Source organism: Lissotriton vulgaris, chromosome 2_1 (assembly GCF_964263255.1).
Source record: "Lissotriton vulgaris chromosome 2_1, aLisVul1.2, whole genome shotgun sequence".
In the NCBI taxonomy this organism is placed as follows: domain Eukaryota; kingdom Metazoa; phylum Chordata; class Amphibia; order Caudata; family Salamandridae; genus Lissotriton; species Lissotriton vulgaris.
Window position 1 is genome coordinate 1698373608 of NC_141687.1, and position 15668 is coordinate 1698389275.

Genomic DNA, 15668 nt, shown 5'->3' on the forward strand with positions numbered 1-15668 from the left:
TAATACTCCTTTTACTGTACGCACTTTTCATTATAACAAGTCTTGCAATTGTGGCAATTCATTTCTCTTGCATGAGAAGGAAGACTACTCAATAAATAATATCTTTTATTGAAAATGCCCGTCTCTCTTCTCTGCACTCTGGTGAAACTAAGAACGCACGTCTGACTGAGTGAAATAGCTGTCTATTGTTTCACACGACTCTAGAGATTGACTCTTATTCTGGGGAGCAAAGTTGTCATGTTTATGCGGTTGTCGGAAGCTGAATTCCTTCTTGTCTGAGCCAGGGAAGCTGATCACTTCCTATTCAGTCAAGAAAGTTTCCAGTGACCTCTGAGCTAGCTGGCGCAAACCTAAATTAAGTCTAACATAATCAGTAGAGACCTAGAAGACCACAGTCCTACGTCTACACTGCTGTTTATGTTATTCCAATGCGCAGGGCCTATAGGGAAAATAGGAACTACACTACAATGCCACTCCTATCTACGTCACTACACTCTACTCTGTTCCACCCTATGCCACGCCACCATAGAACAGTCCATCCTACATCACTCCACAGTATGCTATTACACCGTACGCCACTACAGTCTACCCCACTCCACTGTACCCCACTCCACTGTATGTTACCCCACTGTACGCTACTCCAGTCTACCCTATTTCACTGTATGACACTACAGTGCACTTCACGTCACTGTATGCCACTCCATTGTACATGACTCCACTGTACACTACTCTATTAATTTCTAAACAACTCAACTCTACACCTTCCACTGTAGGCTATTCGGCTGGATACCACTCCACTGTTCGCCACTCCACACTATTCGACTTTATGCCACTACACTCTACCTCAGTCTACTCTACACCAGTCCACTCTACACCACTCCAGTGTATGTCACTCCATTCTATGCCACTCCACTCTAATCTAGTCCACTCTACACTATTCCACTGGACGCTAGTCCACTCTAACAATCTCTACTCTATGCCCTTACACTGTATACCACTGCACTGTACCCTATTGCATTGTGTGCTGCTCCACTGTACAATACTGTAGCCTTTGCCACTCCAGTATACACCACTACACTATATGCCAACCCACTGAACACTATTTCACTGTACTCAAATCCAATGTACGACATTTTCCTCTATGCTTTCCCATTGTATGCCACATCCCTCTACTCCACCGAATAGTACACCACTGTACTATTTGCTATTCTCCACTCTATATGACTCTACTATGCCCCACTCCACTCTACGCCACCCCACTCTATGCCACACCAGTTTACGCCACTCCACTCTCCCCTCTCCACTATTCCATTTTACTGAACTCGACTCTTGCCACTCACCTCTACGCTGTTCCACTCTACAACACTCCACTGTATGCACCACTCCACTGTACTCCACTCCAGTCATGCTATTCCACTGTACGCCACTACACTGTAACTCACTCCACTCTATGCCATTCCTCTTGTTCACTACACCACTATATGCCACTCCACTCTATGCTATTCAATTCTATGCCACTCCACTGTACGCCACACCAATCTACCCCACTTCAGTGTAGGCCACTCCACTCTACCCGACTGTATGCCTGTCTATTCTACTCCACACCAGTGTGCGCCACTCCACTCTATGCTATTCTGCTTTAAATCACCCCACTCTATGCTATTAGACTGTATGCCACTCAACTGTATACCACTCTACTCTATCCCACTCGAGTGTACGCCACTCCACACTATGCTATTCCGCTGTACACCACTCCACTGTACACCACACCACTCCACACCCCTCCACTCTACACTATTTGGCTTTAAGTTCCTACACTGTACTCTACTGTACTCTTCGACATCCCACTAGTCTACTGTATGCCACTACACACTATTACCCTAATTTCTACAACACTCCACTGTACACTATTCCACTCTACACCACTCCACTTTACGTCACCTCACTGTACCTCACTACGCTTTATTATACACTATTCCACTGTATGCAAGTGCACTGTTTGCCACTGAAATCTGTTATTCTATTCTATGCCACTCCACTCTACCACTCTCCAGTGTGCGTCACTCCACTGTGCGGTACTTCACTGTATCCCACTCCACTGTACATAATTGCATTCTACGCCACTCCACCGTATTCTATTCAAATCTATGCCACTCCACTGTATGTCTCTCGACTCTAAGCTAATTCAGTGTAGGCTAGTCTACTGTATGCTATGCCACTCTATACTTCACTACACAATAAACCACTCCCCTCTACAAGAAATCACTGTATGCCACTCCAGTATATTCCACTCTCCAACACTCCACTCTATGGCACTCAAGTCTACAGTATGCCGCTACCCTGTACCTCACTCCATTGTGTGCCGCTCCACTCTACGCCACTGCACTCTTTGCTATTCATCTGTACGCTATTATACTCTAAACCACACCATGGTGCAAAGGTGCCCGTATTGTATGCAGAACTGTTTTTGTCTTGGAAGGGAGACTTCCTGCAAACAAACAACCCCCTAGGGCATTTCCTTCTTTAATGTGTGCTGTAAATGCGAGAAGACGGAAGCAAAATAGGGGTCAGAAACGAGCACCAGGAGGCAAAATAAAGGTCAGAAATTAGCAGAAAGAGGCAGAATAAAGGTCTGAAACAAGCAAAAAGAGGGAACATAGAAAGAGGCAACATTGAGGGCAGGAGTGAGGAGAAAGAGGACAAAGAAAGGTCAGAAAGAAGCAGAAAAAGGGTCAGGAGGGAGCAGAAGGAGGAAGAATAATGGTCAGAACCTAGCAGGTAGAGGCAAAATAGAGGCCAAAAACCAGCAGCAAGAGGCAAAATTAAGGTGAGAAACAAGCACAAAGAGGCAACATAAAGGTCAGCAATGAGCAAAAAGATAAGTGAGAAACGAGCAGAAAGAGGCAAAATAAAGGTCAGCGGCGAATCGAAATAGGCAGAATAAAGGCCGGAAGAAACAAGCAGTAAGAGGCAAAATACACGTAAGGAGCAACCAGAAAGAGGCAAAATAACAGGCAGAATGAGCAGGAAGAGGCGAGTTGAGAAGAGTCAGAAAAACAAGCATAAAATGAGCAAAGGAGGCACAAAGCCAAAGACAGCAGAGGGTAGCAGACTTCAAGCAAGCTGGCCTGGAGGACGATCACAAGGGGAGCAGGCACAATGGCCTGCTCTTGGGTGCACCCCTACTTTTTTTACTGCATACCCACTGACAGACCTACTCATACACTCATGCACCCCTCACAGACCCACCCCCACACCCACTCACAGATGTCCTCAGACTCACACATCCACTGACAGACACACTCAGACAATCATGCACCCATTTACAGATCCATTCAAGCATTCATTCACCCAATCAGAAACCCACTGAGAGATTCACACACACAGATGCACCCAGAGACTCACACACTCAAGCCCCCACTCACAGACCCACTCAGAGACTCACGCATCCACTCATAGAACCACTCTGACACAAATTATACCATTCACAGACATACACAGAGACTCTTGCCGAGCTTAAGAGAACCTGCCGGCAAGCTGAGAGGGCCTGGAGGAAATCCTTTGATCCCATGCTTAAATCGCTGTACTTTGCCCAGCTCAAGACCTACCACAGAGCTATCTGCCAAACCCGGGCTGCTTATTACGCAGCTGAGTTCTCCAATAGCCCCAACCCCTCCAAGTTAATCTTTAAGGTACTTAAAGACCTGATGGGGAAACGGGCTACCTCGCGTGAAATCTGCACAGACTCGCACTGTGAAAGTTTGGCATCCTTTTTCGTCGAGAAGGTGCAGACAATTTACCGAGGATTCATACCATCTGCTTCCGGGGATGCTCCTAGTTCTGTGAAGGTCTCGGTATCTGAAACTCTATCCTCCTTGCCGGCCATGTCTAACGAGGTATTCAACACTCTTAGCCTCAAAATTAAATCTGGTTCCCCCTTAGACCCGCTGAAGCCGGAGGTCTTTACTCTCCTCCCGCCCTTTTGTCGTGAGCCCATCTTGGACCTGGTTAATCTCTCCCTCAGTGAGGGCATGGTCCCTCCCTCCTGGAAGCAAGCTGTGGTCAGCCCTATTTTGAAGAAACCCAACCTTGACCCCTTGCTCCCGGAGAATTACCGGCCTATCTCCCTCCTGCCTTGGACCGCTAAGGTCACTGAGGCACATGTGAATTCCATCCTGTCTGCCCATCTCTCGCGTAATAATATTCTTGACGAGAGTCAAAATGGGTTTCGCTCGCAGCACAGTACTGAAACGGCCCTGCTTTTTATGACCGAACATCTGCGGTCTGTGCTGGATGCTGGGCAGACTGCGGCGCTCCTTTTGTTAGACCTGAGCGCTGCGTTCGACACGGTGTCTCATGACATCTTGATGCGGCGCTTGGAGGAGGTAGGTATCGCTGGGAAGGCTCTTCAGTGGTTCCGCTCTTTCCTCTCGGACCAGTTTTTCAAAGTAGCTATTCCACCTGGCCAGTCCTCTTTCCATCCTTTGGGTCTGGGAGTCCCTCAGGGCTCTGCTTTAAGCCCCACACTGTTCAATCTGTATGTGAAACCGCTGGCCGCTGTCATCAGGCAATGTGGCCTTACCATGACATCGTACGCCGACGACACGCAGCTGGCGGTGACACTCAGTGGGGACCCTGAGGTGAATGCGCCCAGATTCCGTGCAGGACTTATAGCTGTGGCTAATTGGATGCGTGACAACTGCCTACAGCTTAATGCGAAGAAAACCGAGGTCCTGATTTTAGGGAAACAGGCAGAACTTTGGGGAGACCAGTGGTGGCCTCCCGAATTGGGGGTGTCTCCTATTCCAGCGGCCGAAGTTAAAAATCTGGGGGTCTGGCTGGATTCCAACCTCTCTTTTACCAGCCATACAAAGAAGACAGCAGCTACCTGTTTTGGTATTCTGCGAGGACTGAGACCTGTCCTCAAATTCTTCGACCCCCCCACGCGGCAACTGGTGGTTCAGGCCTCCATCCTCTCCCGATTGGACTACGGGAGCGCCCTACTGCTTGGAGTCAATCAGGCTGAGGCTACTCGGCTTCAGAGGGTGCAGAACGCCGCTGCGCGGGCCATTGTGGGCCTTCCGAGACGATGCTCCGTCTCCACCGTTCTGACCTCCCTTCATTGGCTTCGGGTCAGACAGAGAATCAAATTTAAGGCTCTCTGTCTGACATTTAAGGTCCTGAAGCTTTCCTCCCCTCCCGCCCTTGCGGGCCTCATCTCTCCGTATGTCCCTGCGTGGTCCCTCAGGTCTGAATCTTACCATCTGGCGATTAAGCCAAGATTCAGACTGAGTAGGATGGGAGGACGCTCTTTTCGCATTCTGGCGGCTGATTTATGGAATTCCCTTCCTGTCCACATCCGTGCCCTAAATAGCCTAACTCTTTTCAGACGCGCCATCAAAACTCACCTGTTTGCCTCTGCTAACTGATTCTTCTTTCTCAGCTCCTCCTGTTATGTTGTGGCACTTGATCAGGCGCCAGGACGCCCCTTCGCTGGGGCAGCTGTGCGCCAAATAAAAGTTATTAACATAACATAACATAACATAACATCATGAACCCACTCCCAGACCCGCTCAGACACTTATGGACCCACTCACAGACCCACTCAGAGACTCACAGAACCACTCACTGGCCTACTCAGACACTCATGCACCCACTCACTTATCTACTCAGAGACTCGCACACCCACTCATCTACCTATACATCCACTCAACCTCCCACTCTTAAAGGTTACATGTTATAGTTAGGAAATAGAATGAAAAAAACATAGAAATTGAGTGAAAAAAACAAAGGTTACAGGGACGTTATAGTTAGGCTCAGATTTCACTTGTGCAAAACCAGTGAAATTCAGCAGTAATAGTTGCCTGATCTAACTATACCTTACACCCCTGCAATGCACTGCTTATGACCTCACATATTACATCACTTATGACATGGTCAGTGACATCACTGATGACATCTCAAATGACACCATTGGTGACATCATTCACACAACCACTAATACACTCATGTGCACACCTATTCAGCCTCTCAGACACTCACACGCCCACACAACCACTCACATACCTTTTCACAGACCCATAAAGTGCTCACACAACCACTCACTCAAACATAGAGCCATACCTACTCACTCACATATACAGGCAGTCACACACTCACTCACTAACCCAAACAGGTACTGACTCTCTCATACAGCTACTCTTAAAACCAGCTACTCACCCATACAGCCACTCATATAGCTACAAACTCACCCGTACAACTGATTACACACCCACCTATTCACATATAAGCCTCTCAAACACCCACTCACTCACCCATACAGCCACTCACTCACCCATACAACCACTCACACACTCAGTCACACAACAACTTAGATTACCCATTCACACATCCATGCAAGCACTCCCACATCCGCTCACTCACCCATGCAGCAATTTGCATAGAGGAGCACTCTCCAGTACAGTCACTCCCACACCAGCACACTTAACCAAACACCCACTCAAACAGCCACTCACTCACATATACTCACATCTACTTACATACCCTGTCACACATTCATACAGCCATTCAGATACCCACTCACTCACCCATGCAGTCACTCACACACCCATTCATACCCATACAGCCACTCACTCACCCATACAACCACTGACAAACCCACTCAATCACTCACTCACCAATATAGCCACTCACTCCCCCACAGAGCTACTTACACACCCATTTATACACACATACAGCCACTCACACACTAACGTACACACCTATACAGCCACTCAGACACCCACTCACACACAGAAAGACACAGTCACATGGCTACTCACATAATATATGTTTATAAAAGTAGCACACATTAGTTGTACACCTAGTAAACTAATTTAACTTTTGTAGTTGTTTATTATAAATGTTTAACAATCATACACTCTTAGAAAAAATGACACTGGCTGTATGATGTCCTCCGTTATGTCATCAGTGATGTCATCAGTGATGTCACTGACCAAGTCATGAGTAATGTACCATGGGAGGTCATAAGCAGTGCCTAGCGGGGGCGTAAGTTATAGTTAGCTCAATTTCACTGGTTTTGAGTGAGTGAAATCTGGTCCTAACTATAATATCCCTGTAAACTTTGTTTTTTTTATATTATATTATCTACTGGCAGTCGCCAGTCGGTAATCCCCCTAGGAAAGAGTCAACTCCATTACCTGGTGGGAGAGAATGAAAGACCTCATCTTGGTGTTGAGTTGGATACCCCGCGAGGGATGTCAAACCACTGTGTGCTGGAGCATCTGCGTGCAGGTACTCCAGTGTCTTGTGTCAGCGTGGATTCTTCTCCTCTGGTTACCGCATGAAGATCTGATTGTTTTATACCCATAATGTGCCCTCAGGGATTCTTTCTGGATATGTAATGGTTTGTCATTTTGTATCGTGGGCCTGTCGTCCAAGGATAACGATAGCAGTGACTTTTGTAAAGAGTTATTATACAGAATATGATACTCCTACTGTGTACATCCTGAGCAGGGTATTAAGATAGAACCGTTCATACATCCACTCCTCCTCCCACTCAATCATTCACATACCCATTCACAGACCCATACCAGTACTTATACACCCACTCACTGATTCATAGATCTACACACCCATCTACTCACTCACCCATACAGCCACTCATACATCCACTCACTCACTAATACAGCCACTGACATATCCACTCATACACCCATACAGCCACTCACACACTGAGTCAGTCATCCATAGAGCTACTCACACACCCATACAGTCAATCACAAGGCCACTTATGCACCCAGACAGTTACAAAACATACCCACTTATTTACTAATACAGATACTAACATGTACTTATTCACCTATACAGTCACCTGACACAAGCACACACTCACCGATACAGCCACTCTCATATTCACTGACTCACCCATACAGTCACTCACCTATATTGGCCTTCACATGGCCAGTTACTCATCCATATACCACTGACACATCCACTCACCCACGCAGACATACACACCCTCACTCACCCACACAGACACTCAGACACCCATACAGGTACTCAGACAACCAATCAATGACCCATACAGCCACTTACATAGCCACTCACTCACCCTTACAGCCACTTAGACACCAACTGACAGACTGATACAAACATTCACTCAACAAGTCACTCGCCCATGCATTCACTGAGACACCAAATCACTCACTTATACAGTCAGTCATGCGCCCAATTAATCATCCATACAGGCACTCATATGCCCACTGATTCCTCAATACACATTTGTATATATATTTAACACTCAAACATTTTTTAAACACTCACAGTCACTGGATGATTTCATCAGTGATGTCATTTGAGAAATCATTAGTGATGTCACTGACTATGTCATGAGTGATGTAATATGTAAGTTCATAACTAGTGCATTGCAGGGGCGCGAGTTATAGTTAGCTCAGCTAACGATGACTGATAAATTCCACTGGTTTTGCACTAGTGAAATCTGAGCCTAACTATAACGCCCCTGCAACCTTTGTTTTTCCAGTGAATACATATATATACATATATATTTATACATCTACCACACTTTTACTTTTTGATTCCCTGCCACCGGAATCAGTAAGGAATGGACACCACTTTTCTGCGTGCGAAGTTGTTTATTTTTGTGCTCCTGCTGCCATTACGCATTTTAGACCCTTGAGAAATACTCTTGATTTTCCCACAATTTAAAGTGCAACAATGTTATGATGGTAACTGAAAACATTTGTTTGCTTTTTTGTGTTTCGTTTCCACAACAAAGTAACCATATTAATAAATGTTGTCAACTTTATAATACTGTGCAAAATTACGCAATAATTTCATTTGTAAACAGGACCGTAATTGGCCAGACAATATGTGCAAATTTACAAAACATATTATTTGCAAATAAAAATCTAACAGTTTAAATACTGAACAAATCTCGCCTATGGATTAAAAGAAGTTGAAAACAACTGACATGATTATTCTATCAGTACATTAAAACAGGTTATAAAGAGGATGTATTTTTCCATCGTTTACAATTGTGCAAATTACGCTTTGATTTCAGCATTAACGTATATCACGAACACATTTCAAATGTGCAAAAGTACGCAAAATCCCGGTGGAATTCAGAGCATGGTTGTAATGTGGCCTTTCAATGGACAACGTGGCAGACACCGCACGGTGCCAGTCACGTTGTGCATTGAAACTCACAACCTGCCTTTGTGGCATTGCGGCGGGCGGTGCTCTCTGCACCGCTTGCCGCAATGTTGGAAATGTGCCCACCAGTGTGGCGGGCGCCTCCCAATCGGAGTACGGAAACGCCGCATCCTCAGCGGGCGGTCCCGTTTCCCGAGGGTATGGGGGGTGGACAAAGTCCACCCGCCATACTAATGGGGCCCTCACTGTTTAAAATACAATAGATAACCATAACCCACCTTTGTTCCAGAATTAGGTCAAATTACAACCATGCTCTTAATTCCACCGGGATTTGCCTATGTTTATTTCGACTGGAAAAACTGTTTTCTTTAAAAAAATCCATCAATATTATGTGCAAAACGTGCCTAAATTAAAAATTCATTCTTAAGAATAAATATAAAGTGCCAAATGTGTTAATAATTGTGTGTTCCGCACACCTTGGAAAGACAATAAGAACTTCCCGGTAGCTCGAACATAGTGGGAAACCAAATCTCAGTAAAGAGAAATTGCAAATGGAGGAAAAAGTAGAAATATAGCATTATTTGCAGGGTCTCTTTTAAAAAAACAAATCAGTTGGAAATTCTTATATATTTGAAATCTCTGCTCAGTCCAAAATTCTCTTGTGTTAGCTGCCCTATTAGATACTAAATAATGTTCTCCCTCACTGTCTATAACCAAGTATGCAGATCCTCTGTGGTGTTCAAGCCATTCGGACTCTTACTATCTAATTCCAAGATACATTTTGTTTCTAAGCGTCGCAGAAAGGCTTCCCTGTTTCCACCCCGTCTTAGTGGTTGTACGGCATCTACCACAAAGTACCTCAACTCGTTGAGATTGTTGGCTTGTATCTCCTTAAAGTGGCGTGCTATGGGGTAGTTGGGGTCAGAGTTAGTGATTGCCCTCATATATATGTATTTATGTATGTGTGTGTATATATATATATATATATATATATATATATATATATATATATATATATATATATATATATATATATATATATATATGCGATAACGCTCCCACAGCACACCGAACAACAGCACTCTCCAGGAGAAGAATGGACACCAACATGAGGTATTGTTGCAGCAGAATTCTTTTTATTTTATATTTGCAGTGAATCAGAAATCAGGGGTGCCACCATCCGACGCGTTTCGGCGATCCTGTCGCCTTGCTCACCAGATGGAAGTGTTTGTGAGTGCATATCATTTAAATTGTGAACCACCAATCACAGCGCACAGTGTCAAGAATCACGTGACTATACCTGAAAGCCATTAAAATAGAAAAAGGACTTCATATTAGTCGACCTTTCTATATACATGTTAAACGCGATACATGAAATACTTGTACACATACATAAATATTGCAAATTGTATATTGGGAATAAATAATCCAATATATTATGACCATTGCCCAGTTAATATCTAAAACTATAAATATCCTTATTATTATTAAAATCATAACAATACATGGCAAGTCAAGGAAAATTATTCTTCGTCATATACCTGCATAATACTAGATTAATTATAACCCAAAACAATGCCTTAATGAAAATGGACAATCTCATATGGCTATTTAATCACATATGCATAAATAATTTAATGCGCTACCTATATTTTTATAAAGTGATGTTGTGCAAAAAAAAGTGCTATTCGTGGTTAAAGTGCTAAAGTGAAAAATAAGACTTAGGGAATGCCAGCCGGGAACCCTATATGCGGAAAAGACACAGCGTTCAATATAAATATATATTGCTAGTTTTCGTCCAATAATAAAGTGATAAGTGCATAGCAGCTGATTAAGTGCAATTGAATATATATACACTACGTCTATATAACCAGTGCCAACAAATAGTGTAAAATCAACAATTCAGATAAATTGATGATAAAACACACATCCACCAACCTCCAGTAAAAGACATAAAAAATTGCATACAAACACATTAAAACCAACTGTTATCACTATATACAATTTACAACTCTTTTGGACCGTCACCACACAGTTATATTAAAAACCTCCTGTTAGAAATATACCATATGGTGTCATAAATAATCCTCACACATATTTGGTATCCAGTTCTAAAATATACCTAGTTTCTAACTGTCTGAGAGCTTTATCCCTGTTGCCATCTCTTTTATTTATGGAGACACTGTCAATAGCAAAATAAGATAGTACATTTAAATTGTTATTGTGCTCAAACTTAACGTGTCTGGCAACGGGATATGTGGGATCGGAATTTACTGTTGCTCTCAAGTGTTGAAGAATACGTGCCTGTACTGGCAATTTCGTACTTCCTACATAACGAAGACCGCAAATACATGTCAAGACATAAACTGCGTATTCAGTTTTGCAGTTAAAATTATTTTTGATCTTGATCATATCCTCCGAAAATGGGTTTTTGTAGGAACTGGTGTATGTACCAAACTTGCAGGTTCTGCAACTACTACACTTGAAAAAACCCTTCTTAGTGGAGAACCATGCATCTTTATTTATCAGTTCTGGACTATTTTTTACCAGATCTGACCGCATAGAGTAAGCTCTGCGGTAGGTAACACTGGGTTTTGTAGGCAAGACTCCTTTGAGAACCCCATCAGTTAAAACAATAGGCCACTGAGCATTGATAATTTTACGTATGGCATGCGATTGCTTGCTATAGGTGGTAACGAACCTGCATTCTGAATTGCCCTTACACTTCGCTGCACCTGCCTGCTCAATTTCCACCTGCTCTGTGTCAGTGTTGCATGTATTGACAACAGGTTGCAATAGGATCGAACTATCAAGTCGGTCGACCCTTTGTAATGCCAATTTCAATTTGGATACCCCATATCCTTGAGCTAGCAGTCTTGCCTTGGCAATTTCTTGTGATTTTTTCCAGGCCTGATCCGTACTGCATGCACGTCTAATTCTTAAGAATTCTCTGTATGGGAGACTCTCTATGGTATGGCATGGATGGAAACTGGACGCGTGAAATAGCGTGTTGTCCGCAGTGGGTTTCTGGTACAGACTAGTTTCCATGATCCCATTCTGTATGGAAACTTCTATATCAAGAAAACTGGTTTGTGTACTTGTGATGTTACTAGTGAAGGCTAGATTTAGGTCATTGATATTGATGGAATTTACAAAGTCGTTGGCCTGATCTATACTTCCCTTCCACACTATGAAAACATAATTAATGTACCTCCACATGTGGGCAACATGAGCATCAAAAGCTGCCTTATGGTGTTTTCTGAGGACATGCTCCTCCCACCAGCCTACATGTAAACATGCATAGATGGGGGAGAAGCATGCCCCCATTGCCACGCCTCTTTTTTGTCTGTATATCTTAGTATCAAATAGAAATACATTGTTCATTAAACATTTACGGATCATTTTTTCAATGAGCATTTTGTTATGTTGGTACATCCCCATCTCTCTCTGGTCTAGATAATAATTAACCGCTCGTAATCCGTCATCATGCTTGATACATGTATACAATGCCGTTATGTCTAACGTTAATAACACCATATCATTAGTCCATTGCACAGTGTTTAATTTGTTCAAAAAGTCTCTAGAGTCTTGCAAATATGTGGGTAAGGCTGTGACGAACTCTTGCAAATAATAATCAACATACTTAGAAGTATTTTCAAAACAACTATTAGTGGCAGAAATTATAGGTCTGCCTTGGAGTGGATTGAGACCTTTATGCACTTTAGGGATAAGGTAAAACAAGGGTAAAACTGAATATTCATTGAACAAAAATTTATATTTCTCCTTCTTAATTGAACCTTCCCTAGTCCACTTCAATAAATCATTTTTGTAGTCATTGTTAATTTTCCGCACTGAAATTCCGTCACTGCGTTCATAACAATCTACATCCTCTAGTTGTCTGAAAGCTTCTACCCTGTAGAGATCTTTATCCCACGGGACAATATTGCCCCCTTTATCTGCATTGTTGATCACAACCTTTTTATTGTCCTTCAGTTTTTTCATGAGTTGAAAATATTCCTTTGTTGTACTTGTAGTTTTAGATTTGGACCTACAACTGTTTCTATATAGGGTCTTAAGTTCATCAGTTATCCTTTTGTGAAAGATGTCCAGGGCATCTCTCGGCATTATGGGCACAAATGTAGAAGATGGCTTGAAGGGACTGTTGCCCGGTAGGGAAATATTAATTCCCTCATTTTGTGCCACCATTTGTGAACCAAGAGTATCAGGGCTGTCCTCCTTTAGTGTGTGCAGTGTTACTAATGTGGGAATAGCTCCTGCTGACAGGCCTGTCTGAACTCTCATTGCCGAAGGGATATTTGTACTTGTATTGCTTCCCTGGTTTTTAATCATGAAGAACTTGCGTAATTTCAGTTTACGTATAAATTTGTACACATCCACCCGCGTTTGTACAAAACCAAAGTTGCTCTCTGGGCAGAAACTGAGGCCTAAAGTTAAAAGTTGTTGTTCCGCAGAGTTCAATTCTATGTCAGTAAGGTTCACAATGGTTTTGCTGGTATTACCTGAAATTACTTGCGCCTATTCCTTTTCTGACGTCCTCTGCCGTTTGCGTTTTGCGCATTTCCGCTTCTGTTTGCGCCGTCTGTTCCTTGCTTGCCTTGTTGAGGTTGCGAGACTCTCGACCGAAGGGACTGCAGTCTCTGTTCCCTCATAAAATCCAATTCATCTGCACAAGAAATTGGTTCCAATGAAGTTAAGGAAGAACTAGACATCCCGGAGCCACTTCCAGTGTCTGAGTCATGACCACTTGCTGTTAAACTGGTGTTGGAACCCATTTCCTGCCCATTCATAGTTGTTATTTGATCCATTTTGTTTGTACGCAGGTTCTCTGGATTTGGTCGTGTGAGGGCTCTATGTTTTTTTACAAAGTCATATTTACGTGCAAATGTAAACACTTGCCCTTTCTCATAGTCATTCTTGTCTCTGGCAAACTTCAAGACTTTGCTGGTTTCCTCCAGTTTGTTTTTTCTATCCATGATATCTTTCACCATTTTATACACTGTGCTCTTGTTTTCGGGGGTAGTTAATATATATATATATATACAATTAGCAATATACAAGAGGAGGAGGGACCGCCGCTGCCCCTGCGGATGGTCCCTCCTCCTCTGGGGTGTTGGACGGACGCAGGTCCGTCCGCCATCCTAATGAGCCCCTAAGTGCAGGATGATTGTTTATTGCCACCAAGCTAGTCCGCCATGATGCTTTTCGGCCGGTTCACGGCCTTGATCACATGACACAGCTTGATCAGTGATTCCCAAATTTAAAGTGCTAGTGCTTGCATTACGTCAATCAACATAGACCACATACTATCGTGTTATTAACATTTCCACGCTTAAATGTGAACTGAAAAATATATAATATTGCCACCATGGTTAAAAAATATTGTTTATCATCAGCACGCAAAGCCTTGTGTTGCATAAATATAATAAGATGTGTCACTGAACACAGACATATCACCATAAATTATTAGCTGCATAAATGCCAAATTTGCCTAAAATGCCATGTTAATATGTTGATTGTCGAAAAGATATCTAATATAAGTGCATATCCCTGAAGTTTAACTAAAATTAAGAATAAAACTATAAAGGAAAGGTGCTTAATATGAAAAAGTGCTGTGTGTTTTATAGTGCCATTAAAATCCTGATTCACTCATCAAGGAACTGCAAAAAAGTGCTTACGTGAAATGTGCAAATACGCAAACAGTATGTTTAAGATTAATCTTCAGCATATCATAGCAGCAGATCACCAAATCTGACTGGCATCTGATGGACTATTCATCTATTCATATGGAATATGCTGATTGATGCAGTATGGGGTGATGGGAGAATCAGTACAATGGATGTTTCATTATATGGTATTATAAGATCTAGCAGCTGTTGGGTTCCTATCCTTTGCATAATACATAATTGTGTATCAATGTGCATACAAAATATAATAATAGAATTTCACTCCAACAGCTAAAATAGATGTAAATGTAAATGTATAGGCATTTATATAGCGCACTACTTACCCGTAGGGTCCCAAGGCGCTTCGACCGCTGCGAAACCCTTCCTGGCTTCCCTGAGAGATGGTCCCTTATTGGGTATCTCCAGGGTGAGACCAGGCATCCCCGGCGGTCTGGTGCGGCCGTTAGTGAAGATGAGGCAAGCTAATGCCCAGAGTTGCCGAGTGTGATCGCTGATCAGAGTGGGCACCGAGGCGAGAGAATTATCCAGAAACCTGCCGCGCCGGGAATCGAACCCTGGTCCCGGGCCGTCCTCTGTTCTCGGGTCTGCCGCCTCTAACCAGTGAGCCACACTACTTCACTAGATAAAATCACATACAATAAAATTCATGTCCTAAAAATTGTTTAGATCAAATATCATAAATATTGCATTAAATCTTCATACAAACATATGAAAATATATAAATATATATGTATAACCATTACAAAAAATATATAAATAAATAAATGCTGCATATTACACACAGGCTAA

The 15668-nt window shown here is 43.0% G+C and overlaps 1 protein-coding gene across 1 annotated transcript in view; it reads left to right on the forward strand.

Annotated features, from left to right (window-relative positions):
- LOC147733125 (pancreatic secretory granule membrane major glycoprotein GP2-like) overlaps positions 1 to 15668 on the forward strand; it is a 183311-nt gene that overhangs the window by 118251 nt on the left and 49392 nt on the right. The window lies entirely within an intron of this gene.